Source organism: Notamacropus eugenii, chromosome 1 (genome assembly GCF_028372415.1).
Source record: "Notamacropus eugenii isolate mMacEug1 chromosome 1, mMacEug1.pri_v2, whole genome shotgun sequence".
Lineage (NCBI taxonomy): Eukaryota > Metazoa > Chordata > Mammalia > Diprotodontia > Macropodidae > Notamacropus > Notamacropus eugenii.
This window is the reverse complement of record NC_092872.1, coordinates 121,972,626-121,988,956: the sequence shown is the minus strand read 5'-3', so window position 1 is coordinate 121,988,956 and position 16,331 is coordinate 121,972,626. Positions and strand designations below refer to the sequence as shown.

The 16,331-nt window shown below is 35.7% G+C and overlaps 1 pseudogene; it reads left to right on the top strand.

The window, feature by feature from the left end:
- The first annotated feature begins 14,310 nt into the window (after positions 1-14,310).
- On the top strand, positions 14,311-15,989 carry LOC140523979 (glucose-6-phosphate isomerase pseudogene; annotated as a pseudogene).
- Positions 15,990-16,331: the final 342 nt, after the last annotated feature.

Sequence of the window (16,331 nt, the reverse complement as noted above, 5' to 3'; positions counted from 1 at the left end):
CTTTAGGTTCTTTGAGTTCTACATGTCTTTTACTTTTACAAACTAATTATGCTCCATATAACAAAGAAATATGTGTGTGGAGAATGGCAAGTCTACTTCTTACAAAGGCTGATTCTTTTATCTCTGCCAAGCTAGATAGAATTTACAGATAATGCTTTAAGGTTTGCAAAGTACTTTATAAACATTAACTCATTTTAGTCTCACAACAACTTTGTGACATGGGTGCTATTGTTATACCCATTTTATAGATAAAAAAACCGAGGCAAAGAGGAGTGTCTTGTCAAGCATCACATAACTAGTAAATGTCTGAGGCCCAACTTGAGCTAAATCTTCCTGATTCCATATCCAGCAGTGCTCTATACACTGAACTACATAATTGCCTCTAGAATCACAACTTATTTCCATGTCATAAAGAGGCATTAAAGATCATCCCATATATAATAAGTAGTTTGGTGGAGCTATATTACCTTTAACTTTCACATCTTGTGTGATTCTTGCTCATATTTTTCCATTAGTTAGGTGTATTGGAAGCCTTTCCCTGATCACTATACAATTTGGGAGTATCTGTATCAGAGCCATACTTAAGTTGGTTCTCATTTCTCAAAAAAAAAATTTTTCATTATCACATTATCACTTTTATTACCTCTCATCTACCCAGTGAGCCTTATAACAATTTAGAAAAGAAAAGAAAAAAAAACTTTTAGTAAAACTAACCACAAAGGCAGTCAAATCTGGTAGTATATACTGTCTCACAATTCCACAACAAAAGCCATCTCCACATCTGCCAAGATGGGAAGAGAGGGTATTTCTTCTCCTTCTCTTCCTTGTTACAAAAATTTTTATCCAGAGTAAATCTTGGTCAACCTAGCATTTCTTTTCACTTCTTGTTTCTTTTTACACATTTTGCCTGCATGTAAACTCTCTGCATTAAAAACTCATCCATTATTGTTTCTGGAGATTTAGTTTAATCAATTCTATGCACACATTGGTCTGAGCATGTAGCACCTTCATTTTCCTCTTGAATATGTGAAGCACATCTTTGTCATATCTATTTATATTTAAAGAAATAGCCATCCTATAACACTAATTAAAATGGAATGGTGGCAATTTTTCCATATTCGAATTATGTCCCATCTGTCTGATTGTCTTTAGTTCAGAGGACTAATTAAAGGTGAGAAAAGGCTGCTTTCCATGGTCTATTTCTAATGTAGATATGATATGGGATAATATTTATTGATTTTTTACAAAAAAAAAGTATTTTAAGTTGAATTCAATGAAAATTTTATTTTCTGTTATATAGGTAGTGATGTATTTTATTAAGCATGCACATTATAAAGCAATCAATCTGTAATCATGCAAACATTTTTGATTATTTCATGATATGATGGTTTTGTGCAGCTATAAAATATATGATTTTTCACAGCAGATTTTGAAATAAAAGGACTCATAGGATTGTAAACAGATTATTGAGCCAGTTAATGCAAAGATCTTCCTGTTTTGTGTTCATATCAATTACATGTTTTTAAGGCTTAATAAAAGGTGGAATGACAGTGGAGCAAAATGATGGAATGATGCTATTCATTTTTTTATTCTAGAATGTTATCACATTTATGACCTTGAGAAATACGTTTATCTCATACTATTGCATTAATTTGTTTGATAAAGTTTGAAAAATCTGTGGCTAAGCAAATTATAGACAGAATTATAAGGGACTTGTAACGTTTAAGGAAACATACCTCACAGAGAGTAGTAACATTTTTCAAGTTCAAATAAAGTATTCAATTTCAATAAAATATTAATAATAATTTCCTATTTACTTCATTCAAAGGCACATTTAAATGCAGGTGGCATTTTACTAATTTCATCAAGCCCCAGAACACTACAATGTTTCCTTGGAGAAATCTTAGCTAATATGCAAGATATTCACACTGAAAATGCAAAGTGGATGAAAAACAGATATTTCCTATAATATGACTTAAAAAGAGAGGAGTGGCCTTTTAACTTGTTTTGGCAGTATCTAGGAAGAAACAACAAACAAACAGCAAAGCTTCACCTATACAAAATTAATTTACCTGGGAACTTTGCCTATTTAAATGCAGCTAAAGCCTAGAACATAAAAGCTGATCCTTATAGCAATCATGGGAAGTAATCGATATTGTCACTATTTACATCTGAGGCTGCAATTTTACTCATGTATTCTTTGCTCCAGGCTCAGAGTTCCGTCCACTTCACCATTTACATCCCTAATTTCTGTCAGAATGCTTTTCACATTTTCCAGAATTTTTTTTTCAAAAAGGGAATCTTGTTAAAGGTAAATTGCATTTTGAAGTATATAATGTAACCAATTATTCAATTATTTCTTGTTCTTCCTTGTCTAGTTCATTCCATTACGTTACTTTTCCTTTTTTGAGCACCAGTACCATCTAGTTTTGATGAATATTACTTCACAAAATGTTTTTAATCTCCAAGTGCTGTTCGTCCCTTTACACCTACATCCATCCACAATGCACACACACACACACACACACACACACACACACACACACACACACCTACACATACATTCTCTATCTTTTGCTTCTCTGAAAATGATTTTTTTGATATTTTGTCAATTTGTAAAACAGCACTTTGTTAACATAATAACCAACCAATATGGAATTAATATATGCCAACCACTATGCTAAGCACTTTATAATTATTAACTCATTTGATCATCAAACGACCCTCCAAGTTAGGTGCTACTATTTTCTCCATCTGATAGAATGAAAAACTGAGACACACAGGTTAAGTAACTTACCCAAGGTTATACAGATAGTGTCTGAAGCCAGATTTGAACTCAGATAATTCTGACTTCAGGTCCAAAACTTTATCTACCTAACCATCATTAGTTACTTCTGTATCAGTAAGCACTTCCACATACACGGGGAAGGGAGGAGGGAGGTGCTGCTATCACAGGTTCTTTGATCTGCTTTCCTAAAAGGAAAGGCAGTTTTTGAGGGGGTTAACAATCTCCTTTAATCAAGCACATATGTCATTCACATAGTTCAGGAAATCAACAGATAGCACTTCCAAACTGTCTGACACAAGGAATACATACATCAAAAATCAAAAGACAGATTCAATTGTCTGACCATAGCTGCCAGAGAGGGAAGCACCAACATCTGAGTTTTCAAAGCCAGAGTTGAGGTGGTGGGCAGGCTACTTAACAGTTTCCCAGAGTCTCATCTGGCACACAAACCTTCTCTCAAAAACTAAGCCCCCAAGTAAAGCCTCACTCTAAGAGTATTAATATCTTATTTTTTCCACCCAGAGGGCATCCCAACCTTTGAGAATCATTACCTCATTACAAAAGGTGTGGGCCTTCCTACAAATCTTCCCTAATTAAACTCCCTTTAGTGATCAAGATCTCCCATCACATTAACAGTACAAATACATACACTTTTTTGAGTTAAAGAAACTCTTCTTTCTATACTTCACTCCTAGTAATAGCTATTTAAAGTCTTTTAAAGCAAGATTAAATCAGTCATTTGATTACATTAAAGCAAAAACAGGAAAGTTCCTACTTTGCTTGCCCTTACACCTCCTATGTTCTATTAGTATGCTTTCCACATTTCTCAGAAATTCTTTTCCAGAGGGGAACTCTTTCCAACGTAACTTAAGTTTTGAAGTACATGATACATCAAATTATTTAGTTTTACTATGTCTTCCTTTTTTAGTTTGCTCAAATAAGCTACTTTGCTAATTTTTTACGACCAGCACTACATGGTTTTGATGAATATTTCTTTATGATATGTTTCGCAACCAGCAAGTACTGCTTCTCCCATTATATCTATATCCTTTCCCTACTGCACTTCTCTTTATAATTTAGATCTTTTGCTACTCCAAGGAAATTTTGTTGTTATTTTGTTGAAGTGTATAAAGTAGTCCTTTGGTAGCATGAATGTTACAGCATTAAATCTGTAAATCAACTTAGGTTAGACTGTCTTTTTAAAATTCTATTGCCATGGGAAACCTATGAAGAATTATGTAGGTTCATTATTTTATTCAAGGACTTTTTGTAAGTGTTATGTATTAAGATACTGAGTGTGACAGATATTTATGCAAATAATAATTATTTTGACTGTGAATTCCCTTTCTCTTATTCTATATTGGATTTTCCTTTTGATGTATAAAAATGTTGATTTTTAGGGTTCATTTTGTACTCTGCTACTCTACTAAAGTAATTCATTTTCTCAGTTGGTTCCTTGTATTGATAACCAAGGGTTTTCTATTTAAAAACATTATCATAATGAAATATGAATAGTTTTATCTCTTGTTTGTCTAACTTTATACTTTTAATTTCTTCCTCTTTTCATTGCTCTTACTAGCATTTCCAGTGAAATATTAAATAACAGCCAGGGAAAGAAGAATATCTTTTTTCTTATATGGTGGTATTTTCTGGAAAATGTTAGTGTTTCCCTTGCAAATACTGATAAATGCATATACATATACAATTATATATATATATATATATATATATATATATATATATATGTATGTATATATATATATGTATATATATACGTGTGTGTGTGTGTGTGTGTGTGTGTGTGTACTTTATTTTGCAAGGGAAAAATACCCTACATGCACATATACACACATATACATACACACATATACAAACACACATATATGATCAAAAACTATTTACCTCTCTGGTATATAGTATATGAATTGAATTCCATCATTTGGGTTAGTTACTTTTTTTTTTTTTTTTATGAATTGCACCAGTTATTTTCCTAATATTGACTTATCCTTATATCCCTGATATGAATCCAATTTGAGCATAGGAAATGGTATTTTTTTTTTTTTAGCTTATGTTGCCGTAATAACTATAAAAGTATGCACTTACATACTTTTTCTTATCTTTAATTTTCAATGGGTCTTGTTTTGTTTCTTTTGGAATTATTCATTTGTAGGTCTCCTAAATTTAAAAAGTTGCATGTTCAATTCACTAGTTCTCTCCCAATCCCATTTTCATCAGAACTGTTTATATATACACAGTTTCCCATAAAGATTGATTTAACTTTGTCTCATAAATTTTGATACTTTATTCTACTATTATTGTAATCTTTTATATAACTTTCTACGTTATTTTTGTAATTTGGTTGATGATCCACTTATTGTTTAACATAGCATTTTAAAATTACCATTTAGGTTTGCAACTTTAACTTATAATTTCTCAGGGCTCACAATTTTTATTTTGTTAAAAACATGTGTCTAATATTTCTGTATTTGTTTTCATTCACTCTTTTTAGCTCTTTGTGGCCTAATATATGATTAATATTGGAAAACTTTCAAAATATAAATTTTGAATTGTCAGTCATATCCATCCATCAAATTCACATTTTCCCAAAATTCTATCCAAGTCTGTAATTTCCTTCTTGTTTATATTTCTATTATATTTATCAGTCTCTTTCAGAAGAATGCTAAATTCGTCTACAATTGATTACTTCGTTCTTGCATCACTTCTTGCATTTAAGTAAGCTTTTATTTGACAACTTAGTTGATCTTTCATTAAATACATATATATGTATATATATATACATACATATATTACATATGTTATAAAACAATATAGTATTTACATTATTTCAATAAAGAATGGGGTAGGGTACAAAGCTGGCTTTTGAGAAAGAAGAGCTGGATTCAAACCTGACCCCTAATATGTGCTGACTGTGAAACCCTTAGGAGGTGACATGAATACAGACAATCCAAGTCTACTTTCTTACGACTTCTCTCCCGAACTTTTCTTCCGAGCCTCCCAAACACTGTGCTAGCTCCGGCAACGCGTGCATCAACCTCCTTGTCAATGTGTATATCCATGGAAAGGTAAGTGAACTTATCCACAGCATTCAAAACTTCTCCATTTGTTATAACCGATGGTTCCACATATGGAGGGTGTGGTGGTGGCTAATGGAGCACCTGTGTTATCTTGGTATTAAATATTAGGCCAAAATTAGCACAGGCAGCAGAGAATTGATCCACACTTGGTTGCATGTCAGCTTCAGAGGCTGCATTGAGTGAACAATTATCTGCAAATATAAAATTATGCGCCAGCACTCCCTCCACTTTGGTCTTGGCTGGTAGCCTTTTCAAATTGAAGAACTTGCCATCAGTATGGTAGTTGACCTTGATGTCATGTTCATCCTCATTGAAAGCATTTGTAAACATAGCTGAAAACATCATGCTAAAAAGCATGGGAGCAAGCACACAGTCCTGTTTCACTCCATTGGTGACTGAGAAGGCACGAGAACATTGTCAGTTATTCAGAACCCAGGCAAACATGCCACCATGAAATTGATGTAAAATATTGATGAACTTCTCCAGGCAACCAAATTTTGACATAATTTTCCATAAGCCCTCATGACTAACAGTGTCAAAGGACTTGGTGGGATCTACAAACGTTGTGTACAGACCTCTGTTCTGCTTCTGGCATTTCTTCTGGAGCTGTCAGGCAACAAACACCATATCGACTGTTCCTTGGCCTTTTCTGAAGCCACACTGGCTCTCAGGTATATGACCATCTTCCAAGTGAAAGATCAGTCTATTAAGGAGGACTCTAGCAGGAATTTTGCCAGCAATGACTAAGAGAGAGATCCCCTTGTGATTGTCACAGGACAATCTATTCCCTTTACTCTTACAGAGATGAACAACGGCGGCGTGCTTCAACTTCTGGGGGCTAACCTCCTCTTCCCATATAACCAGGAAAATTTCAGTCAACTTTTTATAAGCAATGGTCCCCCTGAGTTGTAAAGATTGCTAAACTGAAGGTCTACAGAGCCATTGTGCTGACCTCATTGGTATATACTTGTGAAACATGGACAGTCTACCAGCGCCATGCCAGGAAACTGAATTGCTTTCATTTGAACTCTCTTAGAAAGATTCTGAGGATCGCCTGGTAGGATAAAGAACAAGACATTGAAGTCCTTGCTCGAGCTGAATTACCAAGTGTTCAAACTATGCTTCAGAGAGCACAACTCAGATAGACTGGTCTCATTGTTTGAATGTAAAATGTACCCTTGCCAAAAAGACTATTTATGGAGAACTAGCATGGGTCAGGCGATCACAAGGTGGCCAGAAAAAGTGATACAAGGATACTCTCAAGGTCTCTCTCAAGAACTTTGGATTTGACTATGCAACATGGGAGACACTGGCACAGGACTGCTCAGTATGGCTTGCCCACATCAGAAAGGGGGCTGTGCTCTTTGAAGAAAACAGAATTAAGACAACACAAAATAAATGCACAATGAGCAAATTTAGAATATCTACCCCAAATATTCATATGGACTATCTGTGCTCAATCTGTGGTAGAGTATTCCAAGCTCATATTGGTCTGATCAGCCACAGTTGGACACACAGAAATTTAACTTAATCATAGTGATGTCATTTTGGTCCTCTTCAACTATTAAGGACAACAACCAACCAACTCTCTAAAACTATTAGATTGCATAGCAAAGCTCAGCTGTATTTACAAAGATAATTTTCTCACCAGGAACAGCTAAACCAAAAATCACAAGTCCAGACACAAATAAAACTGCACAGAAGTCCTAGATCTAGAGGGAGAAGTAGTCATCCAAAGAATCCACCAATCACCACCCGAAAGGGATTCTGAGCTAAAAACACCAACGAATATCGTTGCCAAATTCTAGAAGTATGAAGTGAAGGAAATCATACTACAGGCAGCCAGAAAGAAATCATTCAAATATCAAGGAGCTATACTCAGGATCACCCAGGACCTTGCAGCTTCTATATTAAAAGACTGAAGAAACTGGACTATGATATTACGTAAGGAAAAAGATCTGGGACTATAACCAAGGATCAATTACCCAGCAAAGTTGAGCATAGTATTTTAGGCAAGGAGATGGACATTCAATGAAAAAAGGGATTTCCAGACCTTACTGATAAAAGGGTCAGAATTCATTTTGATCTTCAAACACAGATCTCAAGAGAGGCATAAAAAGAAAAACTTGTTACTCAATATGGGCAAACTATTTAAATCCTCATAAGGGAAGATGATACTTGTTAAGGTTGAGAAATGTATATTTATTATGAAATATAAAGTGGATATACAGAGATAAAGGAAATGAATGTAAAGGAAAAGATGTGATGACAAAAATGTGATTAAAGGATGCAAAAAGATTGTAACAGGAGATGTGGAAAGGGGTCAGAAAATGGTAAATTGCATCACAGGAAGGGGCACAAAATTATATTACAGGGGAGGGAAAGAAGGTGGGGACATGAGCATTGCTTGAGAGGTACTCTCATCTGATTTGGTTCAAGGAGGGAAAAGCAAGCTTAATTAAATATATGAATCTAACTGCCTCTACAGCCAGTAGAAGGGGAAGGGGGAAAGAAAAGGGAGGGGAGGCTAAAAGGGAGGGAAGAAGTAGTAAGGGGAAAGGGGAGTAAAAGGGAGTAGGGCTGAAAGAAGGAAGGGAAAACTGCGGAAGGGGAAGGGAGAAGGGAGAGCTAAAAACACAAAGAGTAGGAAAGAGGATGGAGCATTTTTTCATATGACTATAGATAGTTTTAATTTCTTCCTCTGAAAATTCTTTGTTCAAATCCTTTGAGTATTTATCAGTTGGGGAATGACATATTCTTGTACATTTGACTCAGTTCTCTATATATTTTTAGAATGGGGGCTTTATCACAGACAATACTTGCAAAAATTATTTCCAAGCTTTCTGCTTCCCTTCTAATTTGTGTGGCACTGGGTTAGTTTGTACAAAAACTTTTAAATTTAATGTAATCAAAATTATCCATTTTGTACTTCATAATGTTCTCTATCTCTTGTTTAGTCAAAAATGTCTCCATTCTCCATAAATCTAGCAAATACACTATGCCTTGCTGCCCTCATTTGTTTATAATATCAGACTTCATACCAAGATCATGTATCCATTTGGACTTTATTTTTGTGCATAGTGTCAGTCATTGGTCTATGCCCAGTTTCTGCTACACTGTTATTTAATTTTCACAGCATTTTTTGTCAAGCAGTGAGTTATTATCCCAGATCTTGAGGTCATTGGGTCTATCAAACAGTAGATTGCTATATTAATTTGCTGCTGTGTCTTGAGTACCTAAAGTATTCCACTGGTCTACCCCTCAATTTTTTTTAGCCATTAAAAAATGGTTTTGATGATTGATGCCTTATAATACAGTTTGAGATCTGGTAGGGCTAGGCCACCTTTCCTACAGTTTCTTTTCATTAGTTCCCTTGATATTCTGCACCTATTGTTCTTCCAGATGAATTGTGATATTATTTTTTCTAGCTCTAGACAATAACTATCTGGTTCTTTGATTGATATATGGCACTGAATAGGTGTTAATAATAATAGTAATAATAATAATAATAATTTAGGTGGGATTGTCATTTTTATTTTATTAGTTTGACCTACGCACAAGCAACTGATGTTTTTTTCCAGATCTTTTTTTCCAGATTTTTTTTCTTAGATCCGACTTCATTTTTGTGAAAAGTATTTTGTAATTGTGTTCATATAGTCCCTGGTTTTTTTTTGGCAGGTAGACTCCCAGATATTTTATACTGTCTATTGCAGCTTGAAAAGGAATTACTCTTTCTGTGTCTTACTGTTTGGGTTTCTTAGTAATATATAGAAATTAAGATAGTTTATGTGGATTTATTTTGCAACCTGAAACTTTGTCAAAGTTTTTATTATTTCAAGTTATTTATTAAATTAAATTATTTTATTTCTTTTCAGCGTTCTACAATACCTTCCATATATGTTAGATTGTTCACCTCCCTTCCCCTCTTTCCTCACTCCTTCTCTGAGGTGGCATACAATTAAACATAAGTTCTGCACATACATTCCTATTAAATATATTTTCACCTTTATCATATTGTATGGAAGAAATAAAAGGAATGGGAGCAATTATTAAACGGAAGGAAACAAAATATAATACAAAAAAAATGGGCTACTTCATTCTGCAATCAAATTCCATAGCTCATTCTTGAGAAGTGGAAGGCATTTTGCCTCAAGAGTTCATTGGGAACTTTTTAAATTCTTGGTACTAAGTACTAAGTCTAACAGAAAAATTCCTCCCACACTGTGGTTGTCTCTGTGTACAAAGTTCTCCTGGTTTTGCTTTCACTCAGCACCAGTTCATATAGGTCTTTCCAGGCCTCTCTAAAGACTTTCTGTTCATAAATTCTTACAGCACAATAGTATACATTACATATACCACAATTTATTCAGCCATTCCCCAATTTAAGAGCATCCCCTTAATTTCCAGTTTTTGGCCACCACAAAGAGAGCTGTTATAAATACTTTTGTACATGTGGGATCCTTTTTCATTTCTATGATTTCTTGGTGATACAGTCCTACAAGAGGTATTTCTGGGTCAAAGAATATGTAAATTTCTATAGCCCTTTGTGCACACTTCCAAATTACCCTCCAGAATGATTGAATCTAACAACAATGAATTAGTGTTCCAACTTTTCCACATCTTCTCCAACATTTATCATCTTCCTGTTTTGACATGTTAGCCAATCTGATAGGTGTGATGTGATACCTCAGAATTATTTTGATTTGCATATCTCTAATCAATAGTGATTTAGAGCTTTTTTATATGACTGTAGATAACTTTAATTTCTTTCTCTGAAAACTTCCTGCTCATATCCTTTGACCATTTATCATTTAGGGAATGATTAGTCTTCTTGTACATTTGACTCACTTTTCCTCATATTTTAGAAATAAATGCTTTATCTCAGAAACTAGCTCCAAAAATTCTTTCCCAGTTTTCTGCTTCCCTCTTAATCTTGGTTGCATTTGGTTGTTTTGTGTAAATCTTTTCAATTTAATGTAACCAAATGATCCATATTGCAGTTCATAATGTTTTCTATCTCTTCTTTAGTCAAAAATTTCTCCATAAATCTGATAAATGTACTATTCCTTGCTCCACTACTTTGTTTATACTATCAGTCTTTATACCTAGATCATGTACCACTGGAACTTTATTCTTGTGTATGGTGTCACTCATTGGTCTGTGCCCAGCTTCCTCCACACTGTTATCCAGTTTTCCCAGAAGGTTTTGTTAAACAGTGATTTCTTAACCCAAAAGCTGGATTTATCAAATAGTACATTGCTATATTCATTGCCTACTGTGCCCTACTCCACTGGTCTATCCCTATGTTTCATAGGTGGTATCAAGTTGTTTTGATAATTGCTACTTTATAATACAATTTGAGATCTGGTAGGGCTAGGTCACCTTCCCTAGCATTTCTTTTCATTAGTTCCCTTGATATTCTGGATATTTTGTTAATTCAGTTGAAATTTGATATTATTTTTTCTAGCTCTAGAAAATAATTATCTGATAGTTTGATTGGTATGGCACTGAAGAAGTGAATTAATTTAGGTAGAAGTGTCATTTTTATTATATTGGCTAGGCCTACCTATGAGCAACTGATGTTTTTCCACTTACTTAGATCTGATTTTATTTGTGAGAAAAGTGTTTTGTAATTGTGTTCATATGGATTTGTTCTGGCAGGTAGACTCCCAAATATATTATAGTTCTACGACTGCTTTAAATGGGATTTCTCTTTCTAACTCTTGCTTTTGGACTTTGTTAATGATATACAGAAATTCAGTTGATTTGTGTGGGTTTATTTTGTATCCTGAAACTTTGTCAAAGTTGTTTATTATTTCAAGAATTTTTTACTTGATTCTCTGAGATTCTGTAAGTATACCATCATATCATTTGCAAAGAGTGATAATTTAATTTCTTCTTTGCCTATTCTAATTCCTTCAATTTCATTTTCTTCTCTTATTCCTACAGCTAGCATTTCTAGCATCATATTGAATAAGAGTGGTGATGATTGACATCCTTTTTCATCCCTGATCTTGTTTCAAATGCATCCATTTTGTTCCCATTACATATAATGCCTGCTGATGGTTTTAGGTAGATATTGCTTATTTTTTCATGGAAGGCTTGATTTACTCCTGTGCTCACCAGTGTTTTCAATAGAAATGGATGTTGTGCTTTGTCAAAGACTTTTTCTGTATCTGTTGAATTGACTAATTTTCTACACTGAATTGTGAAGTTTTTCTGCCCTGGTAAGAGATAAATTTTTGTATATGTACCATGTACTACTGAGAAAAAGGTATCTTCTGTTCTATCTCCATTCAATTTTCTCCAAAAATCTATAATATCTAACTTTCCAGAGTTTTATTTGGCTCCTTAACTTCTTTCTTATTTATTTTGAGCTTAGATTTACCATGTTCAGAGAGTAGGAGGTTGAGGTCGCCCACTAGTATAGTTATGCTGTCTATTTTTTCCTGTAACTCCTTACCTTTTCCTTTAAGACTCTGGATGCTATACCACTTGGAGTATATATGTTTATTAGTGATGTTGGTTAGTTGTCTCTGCTGCCTTTTTAGCAGGACACAGTTTCCTTCCTTATCTCATTTGATTAAATCTATTTTTGCTTTTGCTTTTTCTGAGATTAGGATTGCTACCTCTTCTGCTTTTTAGCAGGACACAGTTTCCTTCCTTATCTCATTTGATTAAATCTATTTTTGCTTTTGCTTTTTCTGAGATTAGGATTGCTACCTCTTCTTCTTTTTTACATCACCCGAAGCACAACAAACTTTTCTCCAAACTTTTACCTTTACACTGTGTCTATACTCTCTTTTCAAATGTGTTTCTTGCAAACAACAAATTCTTGGATTATGGTTTTTCATTCATTCTACCATCCACCTCCGTTTTATGGAAGAGTTCACCCCATTCACATTCACAATTATCAATACTGTCTCCATCTTTCTTTTCATTCTCTTCCCCTATTTATGCTTTTAATAATCCCCTCTCCTCCCCTTCCACAATAGAATTTTGATATTTGACCACTGTCTCCTTCAGTCTTCCCTCCCTTCTTTCAACCATAGCCCTTTTATTTCCCTTTTTCCTTACTACTTCTTCCTTCCTTTTCGCCTTCCTTCCCTTTTCTTTCCCTTTTCCCATCCTATTGCCTATAGAGCTAGTTAGATTTCTATACTTAACTGAGTTGGTTGTTCCCTCCTTGAACCAAATCAGATAAAATTAAATCTCAAACAATGCTCATCTCCCTCTCCTCTTTCCGTCTACTGTATTATGTTTTTGTGCCTTTTCCTATGATGTAATTAACTTTTTTCTACCTCCTCCTTTTCACATTTCCCACTACAATGTGCTCATGTCCTTAAATCACATTTTTATCATCACATCATTTTATTTGTACCCATTCCCTCTATCTATGCATATCCCTTTTATATAGCATAATAAATACACAGTACTCAAGATTAACAATACTATCTTCCCTTATAGGGAGGAAAACAATTTGCCCATATGAACAAAATGTTTTTTCTCCTCCTTACCTTTTCATGCCTTTCTTGAGACTTATGTTTGAAGATCGAATTTTTTATTGAACTCTGCCCTTCCCATCAGGAAGGTCTGGAAACCCCTCAATTTATTGAATGTCCGTCTCCTTGCCTGAAAAATGGTACTCAATTTTGCTGGGTAATTGACCCTTGCTTGTAGTCCCAGCTTCTTTGCCTTATGGAATATCATATTGCAATGCTTCTGTTGTTTTAATGTAGTAGTTGCAATGTCTTGTGTGATCCTGTCTGTAGCTTTTCAATATTTGAATTGTTTCTTCCTGGCTGCCTGCAGTATTTTCTTCTCCTGATAGTTCTGTAATTTGGCAACAATATTCCTTGGTGTTTTCAATTTGTGATCCCTTTCAGGAGGCTAACAGTGGATTCTTTCGATAACTATTTTACTTTTTGGATCTAAGGCCTCTTTGAAAATTCTGGGCAGTTCACCTTGATGATTTCTTGGAAAATACTGTCCAGGCTCTGTTTTTCATCATGGCTTTCTGGTAGACCAATAATTCTTAGATTTTCTCTCCTGGATCTATTTTCCAGGTCACTTGTTTTTCCAATGAGATATTTTAAATTTTCTTCTATACTTTCATTCTTTAGGTTCTGTTTGACTGATTCTTGATGTCTCATAAAGTCATTAGCTTCTACTTGCCCAATTCTAATTTTTATTAAATTTCTTCTTTTCTATCTGTCCAATTTTTTTTAAAGACTTAATTTTTTTTTAAGAATTATTTTTTAAGGAGTTATTTTCTTCATTTAGATTTGGTACTTGCTTTTCTTTTGTCCAATTATACCAGGTAGGTTTTGTGCTTCTTTTTCCATTAGCTCAATTTTCATTTTAAATTCTTCTGTGGATTTTGCACAGTACCAAGTATTTTCTTTTCAAGCCAAGTCTTCCTCAGCAGTACGTGTCCCTGTCATGGCTGCACTCAGCCAGGACCCGAACTTCCAGAAGCAAGTCCAGTGGCACTGCCAGCACACGGCCAAGCTCAACCTCTGGTGCCTCTTTGAGGCTGACCAGGACTGCTTTAGCTGCTTCAACTTGAATCTCGACACCAAGAATGGATACATCCTTGTGAATTGTTGCAAGAACCTCATTACAGAAGATATGATGAAGATGCTTATTGAGCTGGCCAGGCCTCGAGAGGTGGAAGATGTTCAGGCACAAATGTTCAAGGGGACAAAGATCAATTTCACTGAGGATCGGGCTGTGCTCCACTTGGCACTGTAGAATCACTCTAACACCCCCATGCTAGTGGACGGCAAGGATGTGGTACCAGAGGTGAACAAAGTGCCGGAGGAAATGAAGGCATTCTGCCAGTGTGTCCGTGGTGGAGACTGGAAGGGCTTCACAAGAAAGACTATTACAGATGTGGTCAACATTGGCATTGGAGGTTCTTACTTGGGTCCTCTGATGGTGACAGAAGCCCTGAAGCCCTACTCCACAGAAGGTCTTCATGTTTGGTTTGTCTCCAATATTGATGATACACATATTGCCAAGACCCTTGCTGAACTTAACCTGGAAACCTTCCTCTTCATCATTGCCTCAAAGACATTTACCACCCAGGAGACCATCACCAATGCAGAGACAGTCAAGGAGTAGTTCCTTTAGAGAGCAAAAGATCTTTCAACTGTGGCAAAGCACTTCGTGGCCTTGCTTACCAATGCACCAAAAGTTCAAGATTTTGGAATCAACACTTAAAATATGTTTGAATTCTAGGACTGAGTTGGTGGATGTTACTCCTTGTGGTCAGCTATTGGTCTCTCCATTGCCCTGCATGTTGGTTTTGATAACTTTGAGCAGCTGTTGTCGGGGGCTCACTGAATGGACAATCACTTCCTCACCATCCCACTGGAGAAGAATGCCCCTGTGCTGCTTTCCATGCTAGGCATCTGGTATGTTATCTGTTTTGGATGTAAGACTCAGGCCCTGCTTCCATATGACCAGTATATGCATCACTTTTCCGCTTACTTCCAGCAGGGTGACATGGAGTCTAATAGGAAGTACATCACCAAGTCAGGAGCTCAGGTTGATTACAGTACAGGCCCCATTGTGTGTGGAGAGCCATGGATCAATGGACAACATGCTTTCTATCGGCTTATTCACCAGAGTACCCGGATGATCCCTTGTGATTTTCTCATCCCTGTTCAGACACAGAATCCAATCTGGAATGGCCTTCATCGCAAGATTCTTCTAGCCAACTTCCTGGCTCAGAATGAGACTCTGATGAAAGGAAAGACAGCAGAGGAGGCACGCAAGGAGCTGGAGGCTGCAGGCAAGAGTGGTGACGCCTTGAAGAAGATGCTGCCTCATAAGGTCTTTGGGGGAAATCGTCCACTAATTACATTGTCTTCACAAAGCTCACTCCTTTCATTCTTGGAGCCTTGATTGCCATGTATGAGCACAAAATCTTTGTTCAGAGTGTTGTCTGGGATGTCAACAGTTATGATCAGTGGGGAGTGGAACTGGGAAATCAATTCGCCAAGAAAATTGAGCCTTAGTTGGACTCTGATAAACCTGTGACTTCTCATGATGCCTCTACCAATGGGCTGATCAGCTTTATCAAGCAGCACCGGACTTAAGTCATGAAGCAGATGCCTGTTCCTACTGTAACCTTGTTTATTATGTTGTGATCTGGTCTGTGTTGTAGTGACAACTTGGTTCTTTCCTGCTTTGTCACAAAGAGATCCACTTGTCATCCCTTAAAGGCAGGCTCCGTCCTCCTTATCAGAAAAACAAGTCCCACCTCATATGAGGCCAATTCATTCTGGTGGGTTTTTATTTTTTTGATCCTGAATGTCACATGCAAGCTCACACTATCCTTCCTTTGCATTGATAGAGGTGTTCAGCCTTTCCACAATTTTCAGGGCTGATCTGAAAAAAGAAAGATAGCTGGCAAGACAAACAATAAATAAATTCTTCTG